The sequence below is a fragment of the Malaclemys terrapin genome, chromosome 1, assembly GCF_027887155.1.
Source record: "Malaclemys terrapin pileata isolate rMalTer1 chromosome 1, rMalTer1.hap1, whole genome shotgun sequence".
Lineage (NCBI taxonomy): Eukaryota > Metazoa > Chordata > Testudines > Emydidae > Malaclemys > Malaclemys terrapin.
In genome coordinates, this window is record NC_071505.1 from 2,716,543 (window position 1) to 2,734,728 (window position 18,186).

Sequence of the window (18,186 nt, forward strand, 5' to 3'; positions counted from 1 at the left end):
TTCAATGAAACCACACAAATGCTGAAAATTAATATGTTTGTAAGTGTTTGCAGGATGAGGGCCTAAATAAAACAGGCAAAGAGACGACAAGACACATTCAGAGACTAGGGGAAGTGATCCAATGTGACATTTTTCAAATCTCAATTAATCCTTTTCTTGTGCAGCGTTGGAATGTACAGGGAAACTGACCTGATTTTAAAAAGGGGCTTCAGAGGAGATCCTGGCAATTATAGGCTGGTGGAACTAATTTCAGTACCCAGCAAATTGGTAGAAACTATAGTAAGGAACAGAATTATCAGACACATAGATAACGTGTTATGTTAGGGAAGAGTCACCATGGCTTTTGTAAAGAGAAGTCATGCCTCATCAATCTATTAGGATTTCTTGAGGGTGTCAACAAGCATGTGGATAAGGATGATTCAGTCAATATAGTGTACTTGGCTTTTCAGAAAGCCTTTGACAAGGACCTTCACTGTAGCCATTCCATCCCTTGCCAAACGCCATTCCCGCCTTCACGGAACCTTCTTACCCCCCATTCCATCCCTCACCAAATGCCACTCCCGCCTCCACGGAACTTTCCTACTCCCCCCCAATTCCATCCTTTGCCAAATGCCATTCCCATCTGTCATGGAACCTTCCCCCTCCCGTCTATCTCTCCTCCCTCGGCCCAATGGAACCTCCCTCCTCCCATGGACCCTTCCCATCCCCCCTCCCCAAGCCCATGGAACCCCCCACCCCCCATGGAACCTTCCCCTCCCCCTCCCATGAAACCTTCTCCTCCCATGGACCCTTCCCATCCCCTCTCCCCAAGCCCATGGAACCTTCCCATCCCCCTCCCATGAAACCTTCTCCTCTCATGAAACCTTCCCATCCCCCCTCCCCAAGCCCATGGAACCCCCCCACCCTCCATGGAACCTTCCCCTCCCCCTCCCATGAAACCTTCTCCTCCCATGGACCCTTCCCATCCCCCCTCCCCAAGCCCATGGAACCTTCCCCTCCCCCTCCCATGAAACCTTCTCCTCCCCCCTCCCATAGAACCTTCCCATCCCCAGGCCCATGAAACCCTCCCCCGTTCCCAGGCCCAATGGAACCTTCCCCTTCGCATGGAACCTTCCTGGAGCTTTCCCATCCCCCCCTCGCAGCTGCGCGGAGCCCTCCGGCTTCGCGCGCCCACCTCTCACTCCGGTGCCTCCCTGGGCCCGCCCCTGTCACTGGTTCAGGCCCCGCCCCTCGGCTCCCTCCGCCCCGCCCCCTTCCCGGGTCTGGGCAGGCCGCTCCCGCCGCCATTTTGGAGCGAGCGATTCTGTGGTGGCCGAGCCCTCAGCCCCGGCGCTCGTTGACAGCGCAGCCCGGCCGGGGAGCGAGTCGCTGCCAGGCCCGGGGACGTGTCCCATGTCTGCGGCCTTGCCGGCCTCTGCAGCCCAGGGAGCAGCGGGAGCGGAGCTACGGGCCCGCCGCCGGGGAAGGCCGGGCCCGGAGCAGGTGAGACCCGCGGCTGCTGCTGCTGCCTCCGGCTCTCTGCGGCCGAGCCCGGCTGGCGGCGCCCCAGCCTGCCCCTGACCCCCCCGAGGGGTGTCTCCCCCTTGGGTGTGCCTCCCGTCGTGAGCCTCCCCTGAGGGGTCTGAGCCCCGTGGCTGTCCCTGAGCCCCCCCACAGCCAAGCTGTCTGTCCCCCCCCGAGGGGTCTGAGCCATTATGAGCCCTCCCGCCGCCCCAGCGGCTGCCCCCCCCCGCCTCCAATGGAAGTCTTGACCCCCCCCCCCAGGTGTCTGGCCCAAGGTGTCTGCCCCTTTTGGATGTGCCTGCCTTCCTGAGCCCCCCCGCCCCAGATGTGCCTGAGCCCCCCCCTCAGATAAGCCTGTGCCTCTCAATGTGCCTGCCTCCCCCTGACATCCCTGAGCCCCCTCCCCCCTGCTTGCCTCCCTGTGACACCCTGAGCTCCGGAGGTGTCTGCTCGCCTCCCGCCCTGCCTGCCTCACCCTGACACTCCTAGGCCTCCTTCAGTGCGTCTGCCCCCTGAGTCCCCCCAAATGTCTCCCCCCCCCCCCAGCCTGCCTTCCTCCTCCCCCAAATGTGTCTGCCTCCACAACACACCCCTGATCCTCCCTAGATACGTCAGCCTCCTGACCTGCTTCCCTCCCCGGGACACACCTGGCCCACCTGCATGTGGTACCTCCCCCATGACCCCTCCGACCCCCTGGATCTGTCAGCCCACTACTTCCCACCCTGACACCTTCTCAGTCCAGTGTCTGCCTCCCCCTTGCAACACCACTGACTCTCCTTGAATGTGTCAGTCCCCTGACCTGCCACCCTGTGACACCCTGAGCCCCAGATGTGTCTGCTTGCTAGGTCACCAGAATCTGACAGTATTTTTCTCCCATCCCTAGCTGAAAGGCACCTGCCTTCCCTGAAAGGGTTCCAGCCTATGGATGCTGGGGAGGCCCAGTGTCTTGAAAGACCTCTCTCTCTGCCTCCCCTTTCTCCAGTCCTGAGGATCCTGCCTGATCCCCAGCCTCAGCCCCAACAATACGCCGCCTCCTGTGCGTTCTTTCTGCCACACCATCCTACTTTTCCCTTGGGCTTTTTAACTGTATTAGCTACTCCTTTGACCCTTCACAAGTTTTGCTTATCTCAAGTTCACAGCCTAGATTTCATCTTTCAGAAGAACTTCTCAAGGCAAAGTATTTCCCCAACTCATATTTGAGGGTGCATAATAAAATATGTATATTGGTTTACTACATCCTGTATATTTGTCCATTTGAACAGAAATCATTTTTTTAATGACTGAAACTCACTCTTAATCCTCAAACCACAATTAACTACATGCTACTATGTCGTTTTTGTTACTGTTTTATTTAAAAAATAGCCAGCTGCTTCAGAAATTCAAAGTACCTTTAATTATGAAATGCCTTTTTTTTGGGTCTTATTTTATCAGAAGTTTTGAGTCTTATTTTATCCTTTTAATATAGGATTTGGGTGAATAATTCTAAGTTTCAGGGTCTCGTTGTATAAAGAGTTTGTTTAAATTTCACTTTCTTCTTGTATTGGAGACATTAAAGCTTGCTTTTCTGGGCTTCTGTAAAAGGTGGTGAGGAAGAGTGAGAGAGAGAATATTACAGCCTAGCCTTTTCTGAGTCCTTCATAACAGTTGACTAAACACTGAAACTGGCAGAGGAGATCATGTTGGCAAGGTCATGTGGAGTCCATGGTCAGTTTGATTAGGAGGAATGAGTGACTTTGAGTCTGTATTGCCTAGATTTGAATTAGGGAAGCCATTGGGCTTTGGTACGTATTGTATATGTGAAATAACAGTAATACACTACTGCTATGATTATATAGAAATTGTGGTGGGAATTGTAGCAAGTCCATTTGTGATTTCAGTCTTGGAACTTTCTTACAGGAAGATTCTATTTCTTGACAAATCTAGTGAAAGCTTCTTTCCTAATTTGAAGGTCTTGTTTTGTACTAGCTAGAGAAAATTAGGAAGTGAAAAAGGAGAAATTAAGACAAGTTTAAAAGGCTTTGAAGTATTTTCATAATCTTAAAAATATTATATTAATTTTGTTAACCTAGTAAAAGTTGAAACTGAAACTTATTTCCTTCGTGAAACCTTTTCCCTCTCAAGAAGGAAGAAAATTTGTGTTGCATATTTAGGCCCCAGTCCTGTAATAAATTATGCATGTGCTCGAAGTTAAGCATGTGAGTAAATATTTGTAGACCGGGGGTCTTATTAGGGTAGTTTGTCTGAGTTATAGAAAAAAATGGATAAAAATCTCTGATTTTTGCCAAAATGTTTGCTGTGACTCTTGTGATTTAAGGCCCCCCCCCACCCCCCCCAAACTATCAGGGCAACTTTGGCTGTCTTAGTGGGGGGAGTTGGTGGTGGTGTTATAGTAATTTTCCATAGCAACTGATTATGATACCATGGCAAATTGATTTAAGTTTTGGAATGTGCAAAAGAAGCAGATAAAGATCATGTCTTCATTGAAACAACCCTAATAATAAACATTGGTGCATCAGAATGGCAGAAGATTGGATATGAGCAGAATTGTTTTGAAGTTGACTGTTTTTCCATGTTTCTGGTGTGCTGGATTTTTCCTCATGACTATTGTACTTTATTGTTGTAGAATATGATGATTCATATTCAAAAGTTAGATTGTTGGTGGGGCTTCTGTTTGGGGACCCAAGACAGTATCCTGGCCTGAATCAAGGGGAAAACTTATTAGGCACTGGAGAAACTTTTTAGTGAAGGGAGAGCCTGTAAAGAAGGGATAGGCTTTGTTTTAACCAAAGGAGAAACAGACTGCTGGCATAGAAAACTTGTAATGTTCTGGGGGAGTCATTTTTACTTGGAGGTGCAGAAAAGTTGAGAGGTGCTGAAAGGCACTTATGTAGGAAAAAGCCCGGCTGCTGGGGATGTCAAATTATACAAAGGTAACCCAATAGTGAGGAAAAGAACAGAAATTACAGCTGCGCTGGAAGAGAGAGAGAGGCTGCCATCACAGATGTATGTTTCAGTAAAGTAAGTGTGTCATAGAAGAGTTAAATAAAAACTGGCACGTGATTCAGAAATAAAATCTTTAATATCTTTATTCCAGTCGGGTCCAGACTTTTCAGCTTGGAGGCTGAATGTATTACTTTAGGAAAGGTTAAGGCCTGCCATCATTACTTGTTTAGGGGCATAGTCTCTTCCCTTTTGTGGTCCCTGTGAGTAGGGAGCAGAAAACCCCCTCATGTCCCCCCAGCTGAGGATTCCTTTGCTAGAGAGAAGTCACAAGTGAATATAGAGTTGGCAAAGGCACCTCTTTCCCTGCACCCTGTGGTGCATGGGTTGCATTGGGTGAGGAACTAGGTGGCATGAGTTGCACACGGGCTTTCCCCAGCTCTTGTAAACTGTTCTAACCTGGGCTAAGAGAGGGAATCATGTGGTTCTGTACCTATTCTCTTCCTTTCTGATGGCTGTATGTGGGAGGGGAGCCATCCTTTCTATGCATTGCTCTGTGTTCAGGCATAGCCGGTCGAGTATACCTTGCTGTTCCTGGGGTGCTCACAGTCTGGCAGGTAAGCAGGCAATAAATCCAACCAGAACTTCTCACCTTCCCCGGTGATGCTGCGAGTGGGAGATCTGCTGAGCAGCTTCACCAGGAATAGAGAGCATCTGCTTAGAGCTCTCCTGGCTCTCACTATTGTCGCTGCAGGGGAAGCTAAGCTCTTTTGATTCTGATTCAAACACTTACATTCAAAAATGGCAGGTCATGACTCAGGGAAAATATTTAAAATTCATAGTCAACTATACCTTTTCTTAACATGGTTGAAGCCTCAAGAGCCATAGATGGGAGACTGCTCTATTTATCAATGTAAGAAGCTTAACAAAAATAGGTGAACTAGACTGCTTGAAAATGGAAGAGGATCTTGATATTATAGGCACTTCTGAAACATGGTAGAATGCCAACATCCTGGGGATACTTGTGTATAAACTATATAAAGTGGACAGATTGGATCAAAGAGCTGGGAGAGTAGCACTATAACTAAAAGATTCCACAGAATTTTCTAAGATGAAATTACTGAGTGAAGAGGACTTGGAGGGATACAAATCCCAAGTCATCAGAATACAAATATACTAGCAGTTTCTCTCTACCAGTTTCTAAATCAGGAAGTTGAAAGATTGTACAGTGCTGAGAGAGCTCAGAGCTAATACAACTGAATTAATGAGTGACTTCAACTATCTGTATAAACTGGTCAAATGTTGAGACACATTTAAAAAAGCAGTTTGTCCATATCTTATCCTTAACAGGGGTCTCCTACTTATTCTGTGGAGAGGGCAGAGTTCTGTGTTTGATTATGGTCTGTGGGCTAGTTTACAAATATAAGACAACATGCTACCCGTCTCTCCATGGTGAATCTTTCTTTGATATCAATAAGTTCATACAAAGATCAAGGACAGTATATGGCCCCTAGGTGATAACTAAACTTCTAGTTACTATTATTAATATTTAAATGCCTTGTTTTTTTTCCAATATCACTTAACAGGAACATATGCAATTTTTTATGACCACTACTATTTCTAAGCCTCTTGTTTCTCTTTCTTCCTTATTGCCCCTTCCCTGTGTTTGTGTGTCCCCCTTTCTTCTCTCTGCAGTTCCCCTTGCTATAGGTTTCTCTCCTCTCTGTTCCATTTGACCTGCTATAATAATCAGCAATGAAATAGTTAATGTTGACATTAACATGCTGTCATAAGGCTTTAGAATTAATACCTTAGTGAGAGATGCAGGTTGACACACACAGCAATTGTTTCAGGCATTGTCTGTTTGCAGACTCTGGAAGACTTCATTGTATTGGTTACATTCACTCCACAGTTGGAAGATGATCTTTCAAAACCAGGGATAGAACCAAAACTAACCCCCCCTCCCCTCAAAAAAACAAAACAAAACAGATTTTTCAGAATTTGAGTTTGTCATGCAGACCACATAAATGCATTAAATGGCCAGATCTGGCCTGCAGGCTAGGAGTTTGACACCATTCCCTTAAACGATTGCTCTTTTGAATAGTTAGTTTTACAAACAAGGGAAGCTACTCTAATTTTAGTCCTAAATAATGCACAAGTTGGTGCAAGAAGTAACTCTAGTAGAAACATTACATAGCCATGAATAGAGTATAACTAACATAACATCTTTATGGGAAGGATCATACCAAAAATGAACTCTGCGGGGAGTTGAGAAAAATGAAGACGCTAGTTCAAAAGAACCTGAAGTGAAAAATAAGGAAATCAAAATCTTTAGTCTGAGCATGGAGAAGATAGGCAGCTGGTGACAACTAACTAGTACTGTCTCACTGCTTCCTTGTGGTCCCCTGTCGTTGTTGTATCTGTTGTCTCTCACACTTAGATTATAAGCTCTTTGTGGCAGGGACCATCTCCATATTGTGTTTGTACAGGGTCTAGTACAATGGGCCCTGATCCATGACTAGGGTCCCCAGGTGCAACTGCAATACAAATAATAAGTGATAATCTTAGGCAATCATGAACTCATCCATACTCCTACACAAAAAGGAAACAGGAAGGCAAGAGAAAAGAACATTATGGTTAAGTGGCAAAGTTCAGTAGGTTATTTAAGCCATACAGATAGGGCTTGAAAAATCTACTGGGCTGTGCAAATAGAAAGCTTTTTCAAGCAAGTGCTATTAGATTCTGTAGAAGTTAAGCTTTTATTTTGGAACAAAATAAAACTGAGTTTCTAATCTTTATGGTTGCAAAAAACAAACAACAACAAAAAACCCTTTCAAACAAGAACCAAAAGTAACCTGTGCAGTGCTGTCTTAAGTTTGCAGACAGATTGCTTCCCTCCTCTGCTGCTGCTCCTATCTTTGCCTGGTTAAAGCAGAGTAAAAATACCAATCAGTCTTGTCAGTTTTCATTGCTTCTGTTCATAACCCTGTGGACAGCAATGAAATTGACAAGTATTAGGTCAAATTAATTCCGGTTTTGTTTAGCAAAGCTAGGAGTAGCAGCAGTACTAGAGGCAGATACTGGAGCTATTTTCTGAAAGAAGGATTAAAAAATGGATGTTGGGGGGGTGGGGTTCAGTAGTGGAGATCCTCCTACTCAACCTCGCAATGCCCCAGGAGACTGAGGGAGGGAACAGCAGTGAAATTTTCAATGTGTTCTGGCCCTGCCTCCTTTGACTCCTCTGTCTTTAACTCCTCTGTCTTTGGCAGTCTTATCTGTATTGGCTGAAAAAATACATCTGAGGTAACGATATCCCCAATATGTTCTAATGAAAACAAATTCAGATAAATATTTTAGCTTTTCTTCAATGGCTTTATCCTTTTTACTTGCGCCCTTTACTTCCTGGGAGGCCAGCAGACCCCCACCAATTATTTCACAGGTTTCTTGGTTCTTATATGAATAATTTCTTGTTATTTATTGTCTTTAGCTATTGCTCTTCCAGTTCTCTAGTAACCCTGCAAAATATCCTCAGACATTTTAGCTACTATTATTTGTTCCTTTCTGTTGGTCTCATTTTGGCCAGTCTTCCACTTTTCGAATGGATACCTGTTAGCATGCTTAAACTTTAGCCAGCGCCTACTAGCCCAGGAGTTAAGCCTACTAACTATCCATAGTCCGAAAGACCACTTTCCAAAGTCAGACTCCATGCAATTTAAAATAGTTATTTGCCGTTTACTGGGAACTTTATTAATAATTCTCAATCACCTTTCTGTTTAATACTTTTAAAAAAATTAACTTTTGCATCTTGACTTGGTTTTGTTATATCTATTTTCCCTTCTTGTCTTCTCCTTTTTTTCTGTTTTCCTATAACAGATGAAGGTGAGTCTTTTCCAGAGTTGTTTCTGTGTGTTCCTCTCTTCCTTTGCTCTCCCTCCACCCTTTTACATATCTTTCTTTAAATTATGCCCTCCACCATTTCCCCATGTTACCATTATATTTTCTGTCTCCCTTTTCTGGCACTTCTCCCCTTCAAATCAGTCTTTCCCAATGCCTTACTTTTTTTTTAATAACATATCCCATCTGTCTTACACCTTCACCTCCATTCAGAGGGCATAGAAATTTCACTAAATACCAATAGCCAGAGAACTAAACTTATTATCCAAAGGTTCATATAGAAGATGGGGACCCCGTTGTCCAAGTATGATAAGATAATTTGGAACCCTAGCTATTAGAAAAGGTAAGGATATGGGGAGTCCTGCTAGAATGATGTCCGTGAACTCTGCTCAGTGGCTCCCATCTTTTCACTTCAGTTTCTTGCTAGGTGTTGGATAAATTTGAATGCCTACAAGAAATTGACCAACTGATGAAAGCCATGTTGAGCTTCAGTGAAGAATATCCCGTATTTATGTATAACCTTTTTATATGATTCAGTAGAATTAAGTTGTGCACTGCTTACATTGTAAGCTTTCTTGCATATATGTGTGTACAACATGTGTGGATTTCTGATCCTGACTGAGACCTCTAGGTGTTGTTAAAATTAGGGCTGTCAAGCGATGATAAAAAAAAAATTGCAATTAATCGCACTGTTAAACTGTAATAGAATACTATTTATTTAAATATTTTTGTATGTTTTCTACATTTTCAAATATATTGATTTCAATTACAACCACAGAATACAGTGCTCACTTTATATTTATTTTTGATTACAAGTATTTGCACTGTAAAAACCCAAGAGATAGTATTTTTCAATTCACCTAATACAAGTACTGTAGTGCGTTCTCTTTATCATGGAAGCTAAACTTACAAATGTAGAATTATGTAAAAAACAAAACAAAAACCTGTATTCAAAAACAAAACAATGTAAAATTTTAGAGGCTGTAGGTCCACTCATTCCTACTTCTTGTTCAGCCAATAGCTCAGACAAACAAGTTTGTTTACATTTGCAGGAGATAATGCTGCCTGCTTCTTGCTAACAATGTCACCCGAAAGTGAGAATAGGCGTTCTCATGGCACTGTTGTAGCCGGTGTTCCAAGGTATTTATATGCCAGATGCGCTAAAGAATCATGTGTCCCTTCATGCTTCAACCACAATTCCAGGGGACATGCATCCACGCTGATGACAGGTTCTGCTCGATAACAATCCAAAGCAGTATGGACTGATGCATGTTCATTTTCATTATCTGAGTCAGATGCCACCAGCAGAAGTTTGATTTTCTTTTTTGGTGGTTTGGATTCTGTAGTTTCCGCATTGGAGTGTTACTCTTTTAAGACTTCTGAAAGCATGTTCCACACCTTTCCAAAATCTGAGAGGGACAGGCACTTCAGATACTTAAACCTTGGGTCGAGTGCTGTAGCTATCTTTAGAAATATCACATTGGTACCTTCTTTGCATTTTGTCAAATCTGAAAGTGTTCTTAAAAGGAACAACATGTGTTGGATCATCCGAGACAGCTATAACATGAAATATATGGCAGAATGCGGGTAAAACAGAGCAGGAGACATACAATTCTCCCCGCAAGGAATTCAGTCACAAATTCAATTAATGCATTATTTTTTTAACGAGTGTCATCAGCATAGAAGCATATCCTCTGGAATGGTGGCTGAAGCATGGAGGGGCATACAAAAAAGATCATCCTGGTCGACGTAACGATTCCGTTCGAGAACAGGACCCCGGCTTTCCGTGAAGCCCGAGCCCGCAAGCTCGAAAAATACGCCCCCCTGGCTGACACCCTGCGGACTAAGGGCTACGAGGTGCACGTCGACACTCTGCTCGTTGGGGCCCTGGGTGCCTGGGACCCGTGTAACGAACGCATGCTGAGGACCTGTGGGGTGGGCCGTCATTACGCACGGCTCATGAGACGCCTAATAGTCTCGGACACTATCCGTTGGTCCCGGGACATCTACATCGAGCACATCACCGGCCACTGCCAATACCGAGAGTGAGCCGGGGAGACCTCGTGCACCCACAGACCCCCCCCTGCTGGACTCTATCCCCTGAGCCCTGAACCCACCAAACCTAACTGAATCCCACCACGTGAGGGTCACCCCATCCCCATTACCCAGCCCACTTACTTATACCCATGACTGTCTCTACTTCCTGTATGGGTGATAGACCCTCTCCGCTTATCAACTGTTTCCTGATCCCGCCCACCGGTTACCCACCCCTCATTGGGGACATTGCAGTCTGTATATACTATGTGTGCTGCCCAACCCCAAAACACCAACGTACCCCTATACTCTGTATGTTACCCCCAATGACCAATAACTGACGCTTCAAATTTTCTGTATCATTTATTTTTTAAATATTCTCTAATAAAATTTATATCTGGCACGTAAATACCTTGCAATGCCAGCCACAAAAATGCCTGTTCTCACTTTCTGGTGACATAGTAAATAAGAAGAGGGCAGCATTATCTCCTGCAAATGTAAACAAACTTGTTTGTCTTAGGAATTGTCTGAACAAAAAGTAGGACTGAGTGGACTCCTAGGCTCTAAAGTTTGACATTGTTTTGTTTTTGAGTGCCGTTATGTAACAAAAAAAAAATCTACATTTGTAAGTTGCACTTTCAGGACAAAGAGATTACACTACAGTACTTGTATGACGTGAATTGAAAAAAACTTTTATCATTTTTACAGTGCAGATGTTTATAATCCAAAATAATATACACTTTGATTTCAGTTACAACACAGAATTTAATATATATGAAAATGTAGAAGAACATACAAAATATTTAATAAATTTCAGTTGGTATTCTATTGTTTAACAGTGGGATTAAAACTGCGATTAATCAAGATTAATTTTTTTGAGTTAATCGCATGAGTTAACTATGATTAATCGACAGCCCTAGTTAAAATACAAATAAATAATCTGTGAAACCGTATCGTCTTATTTTCTCCCTTATCCATCCTTCCTCTTGCTCTCATGCTGTTCGTGGCAATCACTTATTGCACCTTATTTCAAATTAGATTGTAAGCGTGTTAGGTCAGGGTCCATATGTCTTTCTATAAGTTTGTGCAGTGCCTAGCACAGTGGGGCCCTGATCCTTATCCTGACATGGGCCTATGGGCATTACCATAATACAAATGAGGGGAGGGATAGCTCAGTGGTTTGAGCATTGGCCTGCTAAACCCAGGGTTGAGAGTGGGGGAGGGACAGCCGAACTGCCGGGCGATTGATAGCCTGCTGGGCAGCTGCCGCACAGGGAACTTAGGGGAACGGGGAGCTGATCGGGGGGCTGCCGGTCCACCCTGGTTCCAAGCCCCCACCAGCCAGCTCCAATGGGCTGCTCTTTCTGCAAGCAGTGGACAAAGCAGGCAGCTGCCAAACAATGTTGTAAGGGAGCATTGCGCAACTTTAAACGAACATGTTCCCTAATTGATCAGCAACGAAACAACGTTAACCAGGGTGACTTTAAGTGGGGAGTTACTGTACTTATTAATGTTAGCTCCTATACCAGAGGATAGCAACTCTTACATAAAGGCATTAGGTGTAATCCTGGTAGTTACAATTCAGTGAGCCTTGCTATAGGGGACAGTGAGATACATTTATGGAAACAAATTAAAAGTGGTTAGAAACATGGCTTGAAAAATTTTCCTGACATCTACTTGTCCAGAGTTTAAATCTACTAAGCCTGTTGAGGAAACTTGTGGTATTGTGTCCTCAAAATGTGCATATTTGATTTCCATTGGCACATCTGCATTCTGCCCCCTCACCCACCCATGTCTCCTTAAGAGATCAATTGTTCCTTCCCAGTGTATCATTTTTATTCCCCAATCAATTTTGTCACATTTAATTTCAATCAGTTATGGTCCCTACAAAAAATAAATTTCGTATCCTAATCAATCTGTACCTTGGGTGTGGCTGCTGCCGCCACCCTCCCATCCTGGGTGTGTTGGCGGCCCATGGCCTCCCAGCTTCTGCTTCTCACTCCATTTCTTAAAGTAGTAGCATCTCAGAGGCCACTCTACTCTCTCCCCTCCTCTTAAAACAGCAATACCTGGGCTGCTCTTCTCCTGTCTCCACAGGAGGGGACTACATCTCTTTAATTCCACTTACCTGGACAGAGCTTCTATTCACTTTTGAGTAAGTGGATTTTTCAAGCACTTCATATAAAACATGTGAAGGAACATAATATGGGGTGAACAAGCACAGCATCTGTGCAGGAAGATTATCTCCAATTTATTTGAATCCTTTGAATGTGTCAGTAAAGTAGTGAATAAAAGAGAAGCAATTGACGTGTTTGGACTTTCAATAAATGTTTGACAGAGGGCATCACAAGAATTTGTTAAGGTAACTAGTAGTCATAGGGTGAGAATTTAGTACTGTCATGAATTAGAAATTGGCTGCTAGACAGAAAACAGCTTTCAGCATGGCAAAAGGTTATCAGTGGGAAACACTGATCTGTAAAAGCGTTAGTGGCATTTCATGTGGGGGGAGGGATAGCTCAGTGGTTTGAGCATTGGCCTGCTAAACCCAGGGTTGTGAGTTCAATCCTTGAGGGGGCCACTTAGGGATCTGGGGCAAAAATCAGTACTTGGTCCTGCTAGTGAAGGCAGGGGGCTGGACTCAATGACCTTTCAAGGTCCCTTCCAGTTCTAGGAGATGGGATATCTCCATTAAAAAAAAAAAAAAAAATAATAATTTATGATCAGGAAAGGGAGTTAATGATTTGGTAATTTTTGTAAATGACAAAAATTATTTACATCTGTAAGATGACTGAGAGGAACTCATAAGGATGTAATGAAACTAGGTGAATGGGCAGCATGATGGCACAATAATTCAGCGTTGACAAATACAAGGTAATGTATGTAGGAAGGAAAAAAAATTACTAATCATTTATGTTATTGGGTTTGAAATTAACTGTAATCAGTTGAGGTGGGAAAAAGATGGGCAGCTTTATGAATATATGTTCTTAATGTGTGGAAGCAAAACAAAATGTTGAGATGTATAAAGAGAGAGTGGGGTGGAAAATAAGTCTGAAAATAGCAAAGTGCCATTATATAAATTGGTGGTATGCTCTCACATTCAATACAGTGTTAAGTTCTTCTGTTTTAAAAAGATGTAGTTGAAATAGAAGGGATCCAGAGACGAGTAGTGAAAATTACTTGAAATATAGAAAGACTTGTATGTGAAGAGATACTGAAAAGAATTGGACTATTTAGTTTAAAGAGGAGACAAATTAAAGAGGCATGATAGAGGTATATAAAATATATGTTATAGAGTTGTAGGTTACATGAATGGTTCTTGTATAGCATCCTTTTTAATACAAGAACAAAGGGACATCTGATGAAATTGAAAGGTGACAAATTTAAAACTACCAAATGGAACTGCCTTTACATGGTGTGTAGCTCGTCTGTGGAACTCATTGCCACAATATATCATTTAGGCCAAGAGTTAGTAGGATTCAAAAAAAGATGAGTTATTTACAGTAGAACCTCAAAGTTACAAACACCAGAGTTATGAACTTCCCAGTCAACCACATACCTTATTTGGAACGGGACGTATGCTATCAGGAAGCAGAGCGCGCACACACACAAAGCAAATGCAGTATAGCACTGTTTTACATGTAAACTACTAAAAAAAAAGAAAAAGGAAAGCAGCTTTTTTCTTCTGGCTAGTAAAGTTTCAAAACTGTATTAAGTTAATGTTCAGTTGCAAACTTTTGATAGAACAACCATAACGTTTTGTTCAGAATAACGAACATTTCAGAGTTACGAACAGCCTCAATTCCTGAGGTGTTCATAACTCTGAGGTTCTACTCTGTTAGGGTAATGAGACCATCCATGTATTAGATAAGAGAAAATGTGGCATAAACTGGCCACTTGGAGATGCTCAGACACTATGTTAATGGGAGCCAAGTTATTCCATCATGGTTCACTGTGGGGATTCATGCACCTAATTCTGAAGCAACTGGTACTGGCCACTCTCAGAGATAGGATGCTGGACACAATGGACCATTGGTCTGACCTGCTGTGGTATTTCCTATATTCTTAAACCCAGACTGCCTCCCCAATTCATTTCATGTCCTTACTTCTGCGGCTGTTTATAGCAGTAGATTGAAACTTACAGTCTTAAGATTCTGAGGAGCAGTAATGATATTAACCAGATTCTTTAAACTGTTACTTGGGGATTCTGTGGCTAGTTATTGTGACAGGGGACTCAGGGCATGTCTACACTACTGGAATCATCTGGTGAAGATGCGCTATGCCGATGGGAGAGTGCTCTCCTATTGGCATAATTACTGCACCTCCGTGAGAGGCGGATGCTATGCCAGCGAGAGAGCGTCTCCCACGGACATAGTGCTGTGTGAACAGCCCTTTAAGTCAATATAACTTATGTCACTCAGGGAGGTATCGTTTTCACACCCCTGAGCAATTTAAGTTACATTGACTTAAACGGTAGTATAGCCCAGCCATCAGTCTTCAGTTTGCTCAAACTCTTCAGCGAGTTTGAGTTAATGGTACTCGGCAACTCCAAGGATTAAAGAGAATGTTCCACTGACATAGCATTTGGATAAACATGGGTCTGTCTGTCACTGGAAAAAATGCTTTGTTTGAAAATTATTTTTAGTTTCAGGTGTTGGTATACAACAGTGTTATACTCTTAACAATACATACAAATCAATAACCTGAGCTTTTTTTCTATTTTTTAAAACATGGCAATTAAAACTTAAATTCAGACAAGATTGGGATGATAATTGAGGTTTTATGACAATAACATTTTTGATAGCCTTTGAATTACTATTGCTCTTTGAATATTACATTGTGTACTCTTTCTCTCTATGGTATTTATAGTGGCCCAGTCACCAGACTATGTACTGCCTATCTTTTATGGGAAATTCACGTTAGTGTGTATATAATCTATTAGTCCTTTATTAAATCTTGTATAAAAGACACCAGCCTCAGAGAGGCCCTTTTGCTTCCCAAGAATTTGAAGTCCTGATATTTTCTGTTCCAGAGTACATTGATTTGTTTTTTTGGCAATTAAAATTGCTATTAAGGCTATCAGTGTGAACTTGTTCCTGGAGTTTGTGCCTAAAATGTGTTGAACTGTAATGAGAGTAAACTTTATATTCATAAAATCCAGAACAAACTGAGCTATAGAAGATGTGCAAGGATTGCTAATTCTGTGTATTTGAAGGGTATTGCCCATATAGTTATGAAGCTTCCTCGTGATCAATATTTAGCACTAAGACATGCTATGGAAAAAAAACTTAAAATCATGGGCTTATTATTTACTCATGTAGAATGTGCTGCTTTCTTGCCTCTAAGGATTAAAGAACTAAAAATGATTTTTTAAATATCTTGTTTAAAGTGATATTGTTTTATCAGCATTGTAATAATAACAGAACATATAGGTAAATTTATAGCACCAGTGTGTTCTGAGGTCAAACTAGTTCTGATCAGTTTTCAAAAGAATGTAAGCATTTTAACACATATATGGTATTGTAGTAGAACTGTTGTGATTTTATTTTTTAATGTTTGGAACTATTTTACAATTTATATCTTGCATGAGATATTGTTAAAGGAATACTGTAAAACGTTGTGATTTTTGTTTGCTCCATTATGATGATATAGTACTGACAATATAGGTGAAGTTGATTTATAATACTTTACCTTCCAACAGAGTGCAACAGGATTTTTCAGGCTGCAGATATTGCTTCCTAATTGTCCATCAGGGTCTGATGCAATTGCAGCATTCCCTAGTTCTCATCTGCAGAAAAGAGATGAAGTCCAGAGTCAAACATCTGCATGTCAAATTACTTATTACCAGAGTGGATTTGCTATGAAGTAACATTTAAGTTCCCCACCAGGATGATCTAAAACATTTATTTGGATCATAATTGCCAATTTATTAGCTTAGCCTATGTCTGGAAGAATTTATAGTTGGCTGTGAAGTTCCAGTATGTTTCAATTTTCCTGGCCTAAACAAGTTTTAACCTAAAATATAGTTGACATCAAAGTCTTGTTCAGCAATGTGAGAAATACATGTGGATAGAGAAAATTGTTTAATGGAACATTTGAAGAATGCTGTTGGAGGGTAAATCAATATTAAAATTGAAATAATCTAGTATTTGATTTCATTTGTTTAAATGTTTTAAATATATTAGTCACTTAGTCTTTAACAAGATTGTTTGAAATTTTGTTTTATATTGAAAATATTTAACTGTTAAATCTCTGCACATATTCATATGGGAATTGAGATAAAAATATAGATTAATAGATTTTTAAGGCCTTTATGAAAACGTAATCTTACCTTCTGAAAATCACAGGCCATAGAATTTCTTCATTGATTCCCTGTGTCTAGCTGAATAATTTGTGGCTGCACTAGAACAGAGAGCATATCCTTTTGTTTATTTTATAACTATGTTGCAATTCACCATTAGCACAATATAAATTTACTGCTCGTTATTTGCTTTGCTTTGATTTTGATTATTTACTCATAAATCTTGCCAATTCAGCAATTGTGTTTCACATTTAATAAAAATAATTAAAATATAGGTCTAAACCCCCCTGCAAATTCAGTTCTTAAAATAGCCTTGGGCATTAGCTGGAAGCTTGATTGGATGGCTAGTGGGTATGGATAATGTTAGTCATTGAATCAGAGAAATCTTTGATATTTTTTAATTTGGGGATTTCATAGCCACAGAATAGCTAGAATTCTTTCTGTGGGATGCATATTGGATTACTATGGCATGTTGAACCTTCGTGTTTTCCTGAAGTAATTTTCTATTAGAAAATCCCTTAGTCTCTGCTATTTCAGACTGAATCTCTTGAAGCACACATAGTTAGGTTAATGTGTGCCTGTTTAAAGCGTCCATCCAGAAACACAGACCTTTTCATTTTCAGATAGTGTCAGTTGAGTAGGAGACATCTTGGTGTCAAGAAAAAATACTTAAAGGAAAGCACAGCACTCATCCAGAAGAGGGAAACAAAGGCAGACTCCTCTGTTTGCTGTTTGGCCAAAGAATCTTTTGATGGACAGTTTTATGCAATTTAGTTCACGTTTTCCTTCAGCTGGTGACCATTCTTATATCAGTACCTCATTACTATTTGAAGATGGGGTGCAGGTGTGCCTTCCTATCCGACAAACTGCAGTCCATGTCTGTAGCTGTTCAAGATGATTCTGTTAATGTTTAAGAATTATGTTAACACTGGTGTTTAGGAATCCATTGTCTTGCGTGATCCTGTAGGACTTTCTATCTGTCCCTTTCCTAATCTGTAAAATGGAATAATTGTCTGTCACAGGAGTTGTGTGAAAATTAGTACATCAGTATGAAAATGTAAAGTGATATTTAAGTGCTATTATGTTCTCTTAACCTTGAAGTCTGAAGAGAGTTCCAAACTGCAAATAGATACTGGTGGGGTGAGCTCCATGAACCTCATGAGTAAAGTCCCTGATGATCATATTTATAGCAGTTGTTAGAGGAGCCACTGCAGTACTGCTTAGTTTGTATGAAATTTTGAAATGGGAGGAAGCTTTGCAGTTGTAAAGTAAAGGAGGCCTAAGGAGTCATTCTTTAATTTAAAAAATCATATAGGTATTTACTGTTTTGCTGTGATAACTTTAGAAGTCAGTAGCAGATACCCTTAGAAATTATGTGGCTGGAAAAATGTAAGACAAATAGTTGAAGTCTTCCATTTAATTTCCTTGTGTTGATAAAATGGACACTAGTAATGATTGCGTTAAGTAGGATTTAGGACTCGTGTTCTTAGACCTGTAGTATGAAATCAAATTTCAAT

The 18,186-nt window shown here is 41.6% G+C and overlaps 1 protein-coding gene across 2 annotated transcripts in view; it reads left to right on the plus strand.

Annotated features, from left to right (window-relative positions):
- The first annotated feature begins 1,273 nt into the window (after positions 1–1,273).
- The window catches only part of PPP6R2 (protein phosphatase 6 regulatory subunit 2), a 148,987-nt gene continuing 132,074 nt past the window's right edge, over positions 1,274–18,186 (plus strand). For both annotated transcript variants that reach the window (XM_054005949.1, XM_054006030.1), the window contains exon 1: positions 1,274–1,482. The gene's annotated coding sequence lies outside the window, so the exon portion shown is untranslated. The remainder of the gene's footprint in view (positions 1,483–18,186) is intronic.